The following is a 12,302-nucleotide window of genomic DNA, read 5'->3' on the forward strand; positions in this document are numbered from 1 at the left end:
CTTTTGGAATTGTAAATGGAGAAATGTTTTAAAAATCACCTAAATCTACTTAATGGTACCACATTATAGGAATAAAAAAGAGTGAAGTTACTGGAATATGAACAAGTGACTGCAAATTGCACAATGCTCCCTTAAGCTAGCCATAAGCACACACTTATCTATTTTCACCATAAGTAGAGTTTGAAGAGTGGTCAGACGTGGTAAAAATGTAAGCGCAGATTTACTAACATTTTGTACCGGGATGCAAACCAGCTCAAAATTATTATTTGGAATTTATTTTTCAGCCCAAAACTTCTTTATTATATCAAAGCTTCCAAATTTCTACTTATTATAGATGTTTTACAGATTTGGATAAAAAAGGAACAAAGTTGTTGCGTTAGATTGGATGCATTTTAGGGCTGCATTTATGGCATTGTGTTAGAAATTGGGTTTTTGAGTGGGGGTAAAAACGTTCAAGCAATAACCACAATCCTTTTTGAAGTGAAGCACAGAAGTCACTATACTAGCATTTGTTTAACCCTCTGGTAACTAGACAAAAAAGGAATCACCCGTAACTTATGGAAAATTTGTAAAATAGTTATGCAGCACACAAACAGTAAGAAAGTGAAAAAAAACAAAAGAAAAACCCCACACCAATTTAGAACAACAGAGTAAAATGTAATGAATTATTTCACACAAAAATGGCAACAATCCAATCAGTAGAACCGGAGGTATGAATTTTTAGTAAAAGCTAGAGCCTAAAAGATCAAAGTGCCAACCGCAGGCACCTAGTCGCGCAAAACAGGGCAAAGTTTAAATTTATGGCCAACCACAATAGAGCACGGTTTGGATACACAAGGTGGATTGGGCATGACTCGGCTTTCCATTCAGACTTAAAAGAAAGCTTGAAGGAAAATGCCTGAGAAGTTAAAGTTCAGTGTGTCAAGGCAGTCGGTGGTGTCTGAGAAGGAAGTGTCATCATCGGGGAGCTGCTGAATGAAATTGACGTGAAGATTTCTATGTTTTAACTTTGTCACTTAAAAAAAAAATCTCCAGCGGGATTAAGATGCGAGCCGACAAGGGATTCATGAAGCCAGATACACCTGTGGGGAGCTGTTGAAAAGGATTTGCTGCTGTGGAGAAGAACATAGCAGGAGCAACCCAAAAGTCAGGCTGACCAGCGATGCACCTTGGGGGGATTGGCGAACATGTAGGTCTCCGTCTCCTGTCACTTCTCAGAGCAGTATTTGGCTGAAATTGCAAATCACAAGAGTTTTAATATTTGCAGGACCCGATGGGCACCACTTAGAGGGCAGGACTCATTTTCGGCAGGGTCAAGGCACAAATTAAAAGTTGTTGGAGCTTTTGTTAAACCCTGTAGCTCATAACAGGTCAACAAACTAGCCCTTGCAGTCACTCTGGTAGTCCTGCATTCAAGCAGCAAGGCTGATCTCAAGCAGCAGGGCAGTCTTCTGGGAGGAGAAGTACAGTCCTCTGAAGTAGTACAAAGCAGGCCTCAAACAGTAGGGCAGGCCTTCTGAGTGTCCTCCGCAGGTCTAGAAGTGAACTGAAGAGTGGGTCTGAGGGCCCTATTTTTAGGCCTTGGCTACACAGCACTTGTGCTTTCCCTTTCAGACATCTTGTATATACTTTGTGGGCTTCAACCTGCACATAGGCTTCCCATTTGCTGGCTTCATTGTTGCTCTCCTATTCTTTCTCCCCATTTGTCCATGACATGCATTTGTCATGCCTCTTGCTGTGTTTAACCATCCCTGCGAGCAGTGACCAAGTACTATAACCAGTGCTACATCCACCCACTGGTCACCATTTCAGCATCTGTTTCAGGGACTACTTTTTTTCTTTTTTGAGAAGCAATCCACATGATCGGTCCTTTTTTCACTGGCTCCAAGTTCCCTCCAACCTCTGCTCCCTTCCTGTAAGCAGGCCTGTAAATCTCATCACATTTACTGTGAATTCAAATACTGGGATCAAATGTCAGGCGCTGTTTTCCCAAAGGCATGTGCTTACTGAATGTCCTAGTATTAATTGCTTTGTTTGAGATCATCTGGTTCTTTACAGCTGTTCCTAAAGAACCTTAAACAATCATTTAACCAACATGCAATGCATAAAATAAGCATTAAACATCTATTTTCCATGCCTTTTTAGAAAGACACATTTTAATTCTATGTTCTAAAAATATTTCGAAGCTCGTTGTTTACAGCCTGTTATTTAATCTTGCTCACAGGCTTTGCCATTGTCACTTTCTGTCTGATAACATCACATTCTAAGATGAGTATAGCACACTTATGTCCCCAGCCATCCTAGTTTCTTTTCTGAGAGCTCGGCAGTCCCCCAGACACTGGTCTCGGCCCTCAGTGCCACTTACTTCCTAATGTGCTCACAATAAAAGGCTATTGGCTCGGTTCTAATTATGATCATTTACATTCCCACCATAAACACCAGCAGAAATCTTCATGCCTGTTTCTGAAACCTATACCCCTCCGCTTGTTGCTAAGGTACCTAAATATCTATCACTTTCTGTATTCTGTAAAGTTACATTTGCTGTGCATTCAAAGATGGAGAGTTTTTTTCCTTGCACACACAGACATTTAAATGAACTGCAGGAACCATTCCTGCCACGGTCTGCATATACATGGCATGGGTCAATATGAGCTTGCCTTGGGTTTCATAGTAGTGCACCTAGGGGGTGTTGTTCCCAGGCAGGAGACAGCACATCAGACACACAATATTAGCTAATGACAACTAACACAGGACAATACGTGCTAAGGAGGTACTCCACTCCATGCAATGCCACTCCACTCCACATAACGCCACTCCTCTGTACGCAATGCCATTCTGTGCCACGCCATTCCACTCTTTGCATCACTACTGACACAACTGCACTACACTCTATGCAATGCCACTCCACGCAGCAGCACTCCACTCTATGCCACAGCCCTTCACACTATGCCACGCTACTCCACTCTATGCAACACCCCTCCATGCAACGCCATTCCACTGGACAATTACACTCCATTCCACGCAATGCCGTTCCACACAGTACAGTGCCACTCCACTTATCACAACGCAACACCACTCTACTCTACTCTACTTCACTCTCTTCAATGCCACACCACTCCACTCTAGGCCACTCCACTCTAAGCCACTCCACTCTATGCCACTGCACTCTAAACCACTCCACTCTACACCACCCCAGTCTACACCACCCCACTCCACTCTACATCACTCCACTCTCCGCAATGCCACTCCACACTATGCAACACCACTACAGGCAACACCAATCTACTCCATGCAATGCCAATACACTCTATGCAACGCCACTCCACGTAACTGCACTCCACTTTATGCCATGCCCTTCCACTCAATGCCACTCCACAAAATGCAACACCACTCCACACAACACCACTCTACACAACACCACTCCACAGAATGCAGTGCCAATCTATGTCACACAACTCTATGCAACACCACTTCACACAACTTTACTCCATTCTACACCACTCAACTCTATGCAATGCCACTCCAATCTATGCAATTGAATTCCATCCAACTGAACTCCACTCTACACCTCTCCACTCTAACCCACACCACTCCATGCAATGCCTGTCCATGCAACACCACTCCACCCAACACCACTCCAATCTAAGCCACACCACTCGTTCTCACGTCACTCTATGCCATGCCACGCTACACCACTCCACTCTACACCATGTAATGCCACTCCACTCCACACAATGCCACTCCACTGCATGCAATGCCACTCCACTCTACGCAATGCTAATCTGCTCTACGCAATTCCACTCTACACACCCCACTGTACACAATACTACTCCACCCTACATAACAGCATGCCACACACCTGCACTCCATGCCACTCCAAGCAATGCCACTCCACTCTACCAACACCACTCCTCAAAACGCCGCTCCATGTAACTGCACTCCACTCTATGCCACTACACTCTATGGCATGCCACTACACTATATGCCACGCCACTCCACTCTATGCATTACCTCTCCATGCAACACCACACCACTCTACACAATGCCCCTCCACTCTACGCAAAGCCACTCCACTCTATGCGACTCCACTCCACTCTATGCCACTCCACTTTACATAATGCCACTGCACTCTACACAATGCCACTCTGCTCCATGCAATGCCACTCTGCTGTACACAGCGCCACTGCACTTTACGCAACGCCATGCCACTCCATGCAACTGCGCTCCTCTCTACACCACTCCACGACTCCTCACAAAACCGTACAACACCACTCCACTCTGTGCAATGCCCCTCCACTCTGTGCAATGCACCTCCAATCTATACAATGCTATGCCACTCCACGCAACTGTACCTCACTGTACACCATGCCACTCTATGCCACTCCACGCAATGCCATGCAACACCACTCCACTCCATGCAATGCCACTCTATGCCATACCACTCTACAAAATGCCACTGCACGCAACTGTACTCCACTCTATACAATGCCACTCCACTCTGTGCAATGCCACTTTGCTCCACGCAACGCTCCTCTGTTCCACTCAACACCACTCTGATCTATGCAACACCTCTCCATTGAGCTGCACTCCACTCTAAGTCAGTGCACTCTATGCCATGCCATTCCATACAGCCCCACCCCATGCAACACCACTCTACTCAACACCACTTTATGCCTCTCCACGCAACTGCACTCCACTATACGCAAAGCCACTCCACTTTACACAATGCCACTCCACTCTATGAAATGGCACTCAAGGCAACAGCACTTAACTCTACGGCATGCCACTCAACTCTTCACAAAGCCATTCAATGCAACGTCACTCCAAGCAAGGCTACTCCACTCTGCACCATGCCGTGCGATTAATCTCCACACAATGCCATTCTGACCCACGCAGTGCCACTCTGCTCTATGCAGTGCCACTCCATGCAACTGGACTCCATGCAATGCCTCTCCAAGTAATTCCACTTCATGCAACACCACTCCACTGTACACAATGCTACACCTCTCTACACAACACCACGCCACTCCACTCTTCACCACTACCCTCAACTCTATACAATGCTGCTCCACATAATGCCACTCCACTCTACGCATCTTCACTCTGTGCAGCGCCACTACATGCAACAACGCTCCACCCAACGCCACTGTTCTACTTCACTTCACATCACTCAACTCTATGTCACACCACTCTATGCCACACCACTCCATGCCACTCCGCGCAAAGCCACTCCACGCCACTCCACTCTATGCCATGCCACTCCACTCTATACAGCTTCACTCTACGCAATGCCTCTCCACTCTACGCAGCACATTTCCACTGTACACAATGCCTCTCCATGCAACACCACTTCACTCTATGCCACACCACTCTACACCACACTGCTCTACAACACTCTACTCTATGCTATGCCACTCCAGACAATGCCACTCCATGCAACCCCACTCCACACAACTCTGCTCCTCTCTACGCAGTGCCACTTCACTCTGCGCAGCGCCACTCCACTTCTGACTGTGCCACTCCAAGCCACATCACTCCACTCCACCATTCCACTCCATGCCACTTCACTCTGCAGCACTCCACTCTGTGCCACTTCGCTCTGTGATATTCCCATCTGTGACACTCCACTCAGATCTGCCACTGCATTGTGCACAGCTAAATTCAATGCCACTGCACTCAAAGCCACTCCATGCCGCTATACTCTGCAACACTCCACGCCAATGCACTCTATACCTGTCCACTCTGGCCACTCCACTGTACACTACTCTGCATGACTCCTCACTATGCCACTCCAATACACAACACTCTCTGCCACTCCACTCTACAACACTCTACCACACTCTTAACCATGACTCATCCTGACATCATCTTTTCCCACTTTGTCTCACTGTTCGGGAGGAATATTGAAAGGTCAACTGCCATGCTAATCACAGTCATGTGACCCAGGGTCCACACTGCAGGCACCAAATGGTTAGGACAACAAAATGCCAACTTTCTAGAAGTGACATTTTCAGAAATGTGGCTTAAAATCTGACTTTACCATTTAAAATGATTTTAAATTACAATGCATTAGTGACCAAACACGACATTTCCACCTGTTCCCAAAATGTTATCTCCCGACTAAATGTAATAAGGAACCCCAGTGCTATCTTATGGGAGAAGTAGGTTTCACAGTACTGTAAAATGAATTTAGAAGTTTTCACTACCAGGAAAGTAAATCTTAACATATGTGTCTAACTTTTTTAATACAGTGCATCCTGCCATATGCACTATTTAGAGCCCAATCTAGGGGTGGACTTATATGTATCAGAAAGAGAGGGTTAGGCCTGGCAAAAGGTTTATTTTACCAGGTCGAATTAGCAGATTACAAAACTGCTCAAAGGCTGCAATGGCAGGCTTGGGACGTGGTAAAGGGCTACTTAAGTGGGTGTCACAATAAGTGCTGCTGACCCACTAGTAGCATTTAACTTACAGGCTCTGGGTACACAGTATAGTACATTAGTATGGATTTAGAAGTAAATTAAATGTGGTGTAAGCAAACTATACCATGTTTAGGGGAGAGAGCTTAAGCACTTTAACAATGGTTAGCCGTAATAAAGTCCTAAGGACAGCTAAAACGAATTTCAGCAAACAGGAGGGGAGATGGCAACAGCTTTGAGGGAAGACCACTCTAAGGCTAATAGAGCTAACACATTGGTTATATAACAAGGACAAATGAAGTTATATAAGGGTTTTTAAAAATCTCTTTATTTCCATTCTCCCACATCTGACTTGATTATTGGCGCTCCAAACACAGGTATGGTACATACTAATACTCAGTTGTGTAACACATAATGATGGGGGCCGCCTGCAGAATGTCATGAGGGGTCCAGGCATCTTGTAGATTGCACAGATATTCATTAGTCTTGGGCTCAATGGGGGCACCCCTCCTACACGGCAGGGGCCTGCATTACACCCCTTGTATGGACATGAGGATATGGGGTACCTTTGCTGAACCTCTGTCTGCTAGTGATGTTACATGAACAGTGTTGTTTTTCTGTGTTTTCTTCTGCATGGGAAAGCAGAGTGGCTTTCCCGAGTATTTAAATATTTCTTATTCAATGCCATTTCATCCTTATGCCAGGCCAGCAATGGCATGGCTTAAGGGCTCAGGGGCCCCTCTAAAACAGGGAACCATGGGGGCCCCCTCGCACTGTGGAGGCTGTGCAGGCCTCTGTTACGCCCCCGCTAATGCTATGAAGTAGTATTCCTTTCCCATTCACGCAAGGGGTATTCCCTGTAATAGATTGCATTTTCATACGTTGAAAGCTTAATGAGAAGAATGAAATTTTGGCTCATGACACAAGCACATCTACATGAATTTACTCTTGATGTCTTTACTCCTTAAAAAATATGCTTGAGCAGGGGTGTCAGTACTGAACAGGCTAAAGAACATAAGTGCCTTGGCACACTTTTCCTGTGTGTATGAATTCTACTTTAGAGGAGGGATGCTGAATGCCAGCTCTAAGAAGACCCATATTTTTGCCCTGTGTTCAAAATACATTGGTATGTAACCACCCCTTGGTGGTAAGACCTTGAAGTAAATATCTCATAGGTCCCTTTTCAAAATAGGGTCCCTCATCATATTGTTAATCCCACAGTAGTAAGCACCACTAAGATTATCTGTCAATGGAGGACCAAGTTATGTGATAGGGTTGTGTAAACTCTAAAGAAGTCAAGGGAAATTATTTGGCTTTATGCAGCACACTCTCTGGTAGTATTCCTTTGATCCATTTCAACTAGAATCAGTATTTTCTGTCAGAATCCTCAAAATATGCTGAAAATATTGTAGTAAGTGTGCTAATTCATAATGAGTTGGTAAATTCTGCAGCCATAGAATTGAAACGTCCCACTGGCCCTGACCATTGTTCATTGTTTTATCAATGATCTATTCAAGAAAGGTAAAATAATCAAAACATTGTAATTGCAAGCCGTGCAAATTGTTAGCTGCACCTTGAAAAGAACAGCTCTGACAATGATTCCCTTCTTTAGACAATAAGGGAGTCATTTTAAGTTTGGTGGACGGTAAAGGCCATCCACCAAAGTCCTGTGGTTAGGTTGCTGCCAGTGCAGCTGCCTTCCTGCGGGCCCCATTATGAGTTCCCCACTGGTGTTTCGGCCCACTGGCCCAGTGGGGAACAGCCTACAACATTGATGCTGGCTCATAATTGAGCCGGCGGCAATGTTGCGGTGCACCAGCACCCGTCGTGCAGTTCACTGTCTGCAATGCAGACAGTGAATTGCATGACGGGGTTGGCCATGGGGGCCCCTGGAGTGTCCATGCCAAGTGCATGGGCCATGCAGGGCCCCCCTTGCTGCCCCCTGCACCATGTCTCTGTCAGACTTTACATGTTGGTGCTACTGCCATGTAAAAGCTGGCAGAGAGTGGGGTCGTTATCCCCAGGGTGGCGCTTCATGCAGCTCTGCCCTGGTGGATTAGGACCACCAGCAACACCGGCCCCTCCTGTGGAGGGAAACTGGCAGTGCTGGCGGTCTGACTGTGGTGCAACTGCCACGGTCGTAATGTGGCGTTCAGACCACTGCTTTGGCGATGGTCAGGCGGCCATCTTGACTGCTAAAGTCATAATGGCCCCCTATGTATTTTGCAACAAAACAAAGACTGTTGTTTATAAAATTCTATATTATTGTGAGACATTGGGCTGTTGGTTGACTGGGATGTAAACCCTGGGCAAGCAGCAACCACAATTATTGTCAGGGTAAGGTGCAAGCAAACCCGAAATTAACCTGTGCTCACCCTTTGGTAGCATGACACAGAGCAATCAGGCTTAACTTAAAGGGAAAGTGTAAGGCATTTGTGCAACACACGCATCCTATGGGTACCGATGAAATGTTTTGTTTATAATGTTAACTACAACATATATGGGCTGGTAGTTCGCTGTTAGAAAAGTGGGCTTGAAAAAATGTAATTGTCAAATATTGATAATTTTGTGTTGGCTTTGTTTTCTGTTTCATGTTCTTATGACAATGTTTGATCAGAAATTTAAAAAGGCAAAAGAAATGACAACAGAAACAAACTAAAAAAGTGCTCACGCCTATTAATTCACGTGACCAAGTGCTCACACCAATTAATTCATGTGACCACATGTGCAAAAGATTTATGTTAAAAATGTATGTGGGCTAGACTTTCTTTCTTTTGTTGTGTTTGTTATGTAACTTTCTAAAAGTGGCATTTTCAGAACTGCAATTTAAAATCCGACTTCACCATAAACTCAAAAAGTCTATCTCTTCCAGATTGTGAAGTGGAATTATGAAATGTAATACGGTAATCCCACTGTTAACCTATGGGAGTGATAGCCCTTGCAGTTGGGAAAAACAAATTCACTACCAGGACATGTAAAACCTAAAGGTACTTGCCCAGCTGAAATATACTGCACCCTGCCATTGGGGCTGTCTAGGTCCTCCCTTAGGGGTGACTTAAATATTTAAAAGGGAGGTTTGGGCCTAGCAAAAGGTTTACTTTGTCAGGTCAACATAGCAGTTCAAAACTGCACACACAGGCTCTTCAGTGACAGGCCTGACATAATTAAAGGGCTATGTATGTGTGTGACACAATCACTGCTGCAGGCTTATTAGTAGCATGTAATTTACAGGCCCTGGGTACATGTAGCGCACTTTATTAGGGACGTATAAGTAAATTGAATATGTCAATTCTCCCATGTTTAAGAAGAGAGCACATGCACTTCAGCACTGTTTAGCATTTAGCAGTGCTGAAATGTCCAGAATCCTAAAGCCAACAAAAACAAATTCAGCTAAAAAGGAGAGGGAGAAAGCAAAACATTTGGGCATGACCCAGCAGAAAGGGCCATTTTCAACCATTTTTAACTACAAAATTAAGTACTGTTCTCTACTTTCTAATGTAGGTAACCAAATAGTATAGTTCAATATTTCACTTACTCTTTTCAATTAACATTTCCCTGCATGAAATAAACACATTTCAATCTATTTACTTCGAAATACACATGCAATGTAAACAAACTGCATATAGGGCATTAGGATATTGGAATGTTGAGAGCTCCAGTGGAGTGGCTCAGAGCCAATAATAGCCAATAAACGCTACTGCTCCGAAATTCCAATATTTGCCTTTCTGTTTCTCCCTGTTTATCTTAGAACCTTCTGCCCTCAGCTGGGAGAATGTTGTAAATAGCCTTATATACCGTTTGCCACAGGCAAAATGTATAGAGGGCATGTTAAGGGCCCTCTCTCTTTTTCTGGATGCTAGTCTGCAGTTCAAGCCTATAACATGGGCTCGGGAAAAACTGATGTAAGCCTTAATTGTGGGCTATAATGTTATAATATGATATTGTTTTGCCATCTTATGTGATATTTATTACCACTTTGCTTACTCGATTGCAGTTAACTACCACACTACAGAAAATATGACATAAGTAAAACAATATATAATGTCTCACAGTTTGCATGTTACAGTTACTTTATACAGGGAAACAACTGTCCTAACAGTCTCAAGGCCTCTTCAATGTGATCTTACTGTATTGCACAAATGTAATCCCTTGCATCCTGGTTTTAATTAAATACAAATTTTTGAACACATAGACATGAAAAATCCCATGGCATAATCCATATATGCAGATGAGTAAAGTGCAATATACTATTTATAAACATTTATTAGGGAAGAGAAGAGCATAATGACCCTATATGACCCACTAGATGCTTTGCCTCTCATGAGTAACTGACCTTCCCAAACTCAAGAATGGTAGTAGACAGCATATTAAATGCTGCACATCTTAATACATATACACAAACAGACATAGGCACACCCATGTATAGACACACACACACATACACAGTACTTGGTTGCACTTCAGCATTTCACAGTTGTGGCTGTTTTACATATGCCATTATAACTAAGAAAATACTAGAAACGTATGAGTGTCACTTTGTGGTGGTGTTCTCATTCCATATACATACCACTAGAAAAACTTCTACAGCAAGGTTCAAAATGATTTTGATTAAAGCAGATAGCATCTTTATCCAGGCGCTAAGAAACATAACATCTGAAAGAGGTCTCTCAAACTGTAGTGTGATGGCCTCACTGTTTCACTGGGTATCCATGACATGCCCTTTTTGTTGCTGTTTTCTGTCTTATGTGTGTTTGAAGTGGTATTTGAGCCTAATAAGCACAGATAAACAGCCCAGAGGAACTGATAGCAAACTCATTCTTAACTCTGGTGTTTTGGGCTCCTTCCTTCCTAGGTGGATACGAATTGACAAGAATGCACACATACATCACTACAATCCACACCCAGCACCTGCTTTTTGCACCAATTAGGCAAGAATCTAGAGTAAGCTTCCTTCGTGATTCCTGCTTTCCTTCTGCCCTTTGCCACTCATTCTGGCTTCCTAATGGGACAAATTAAGGGTCCAAATTGTTGAACTAGATCCCACTTAGAAGGTGTAAATAATATTCTTGTTTCTCCTTTGCTATTTTGTGACAATCATCTCAGATTGACTTCGTACCTCATTAGACAACCCTTCCCCCTGTCACGAGCAGCTCTCAGTGGCTTGCTCATCATAAGTGTTTTTACAGTGGATCACCATTACTTTCGATTCTGCACAAAGCTGAGAAAACTGTACCAGCACACATATTTTTGCCTCGTGCAAAAGGTAAATATTAGCAGGAACATTGATCACTAGACTTGTATTATATTGCTTCTGATGTGGATGTGAAACATTCCCTGTTAATTTCAGATTCCTTAAAATGGAACAGGTCATGTGACTGGAGCAGGATCATTTGTCGGCCCCAAGCTCAAGACACGCCTTAGGGCAAACTGAGCCTCTTGCCTTCTCCCACTGAATAATATTTATCTATAGAATTTTTTTGAACAGTGCCAAAAACACCAAAACAAGCATCCATACAGTGATTATTGATTCAGGAAGACATTAATCACATGATTCATATCAAGTCACCAACAAGTGGTCGTGTTAGATTCAAATGTTTGCTTTGTCACTGGTATATTTCGAAATTAACACATTCGCAGCATAATGGAGCCAAATATAACCAAAATTAATAAATAAACTCGGATATAAAATGTAGTTATTGGCCTCACTATTTTTTAGTAGTGGCCAATGCTCCAGAAAAATAAAGCAAATGCATTGATGTTCCCTGGGTCGCTGAAAATATCATTCCTCTATTTGGATTAGTGCCACTTTGATGAAATCTTTTTACTTATGCCATTTACTGTGCGCCAATCAGAAAGAGAACAGTTTTACAACAGGACCACATT

The 12,302-nt window shown here is 43.6% G+C and overlaps 1 protein-coding gene across 1 annotated transcript in view; it reads left to right on the forward strand.

Moving 5' to 3' along the window:
- Positions 1 to 12,302, forward strand: part of KCNIP4 (potassium voltage-gated channel interacting protein 4) — a 651,531-nt gene that overhangs the window by 308,513 nt on the left and 330,716 nt on the right. The gene's annotated exons all lie outside the window — the stretch shown is intronic.

Source organism: Pleurodeles waltl, chromosome 1_2, assembly GCF_031143425.1.
Source record: "Pleurodeles waltl isolate 20211129_DDA chromosome 1_2, aPleWal1.hap1.20221129, whole genome shotgun sequence".
Taxonomy (NCBI): Eukaryota; Metazoa; Chordata; class Amphibia; order Caudata; family Salamandridae; genus Pleurodeles; species Pleurodeles waltl.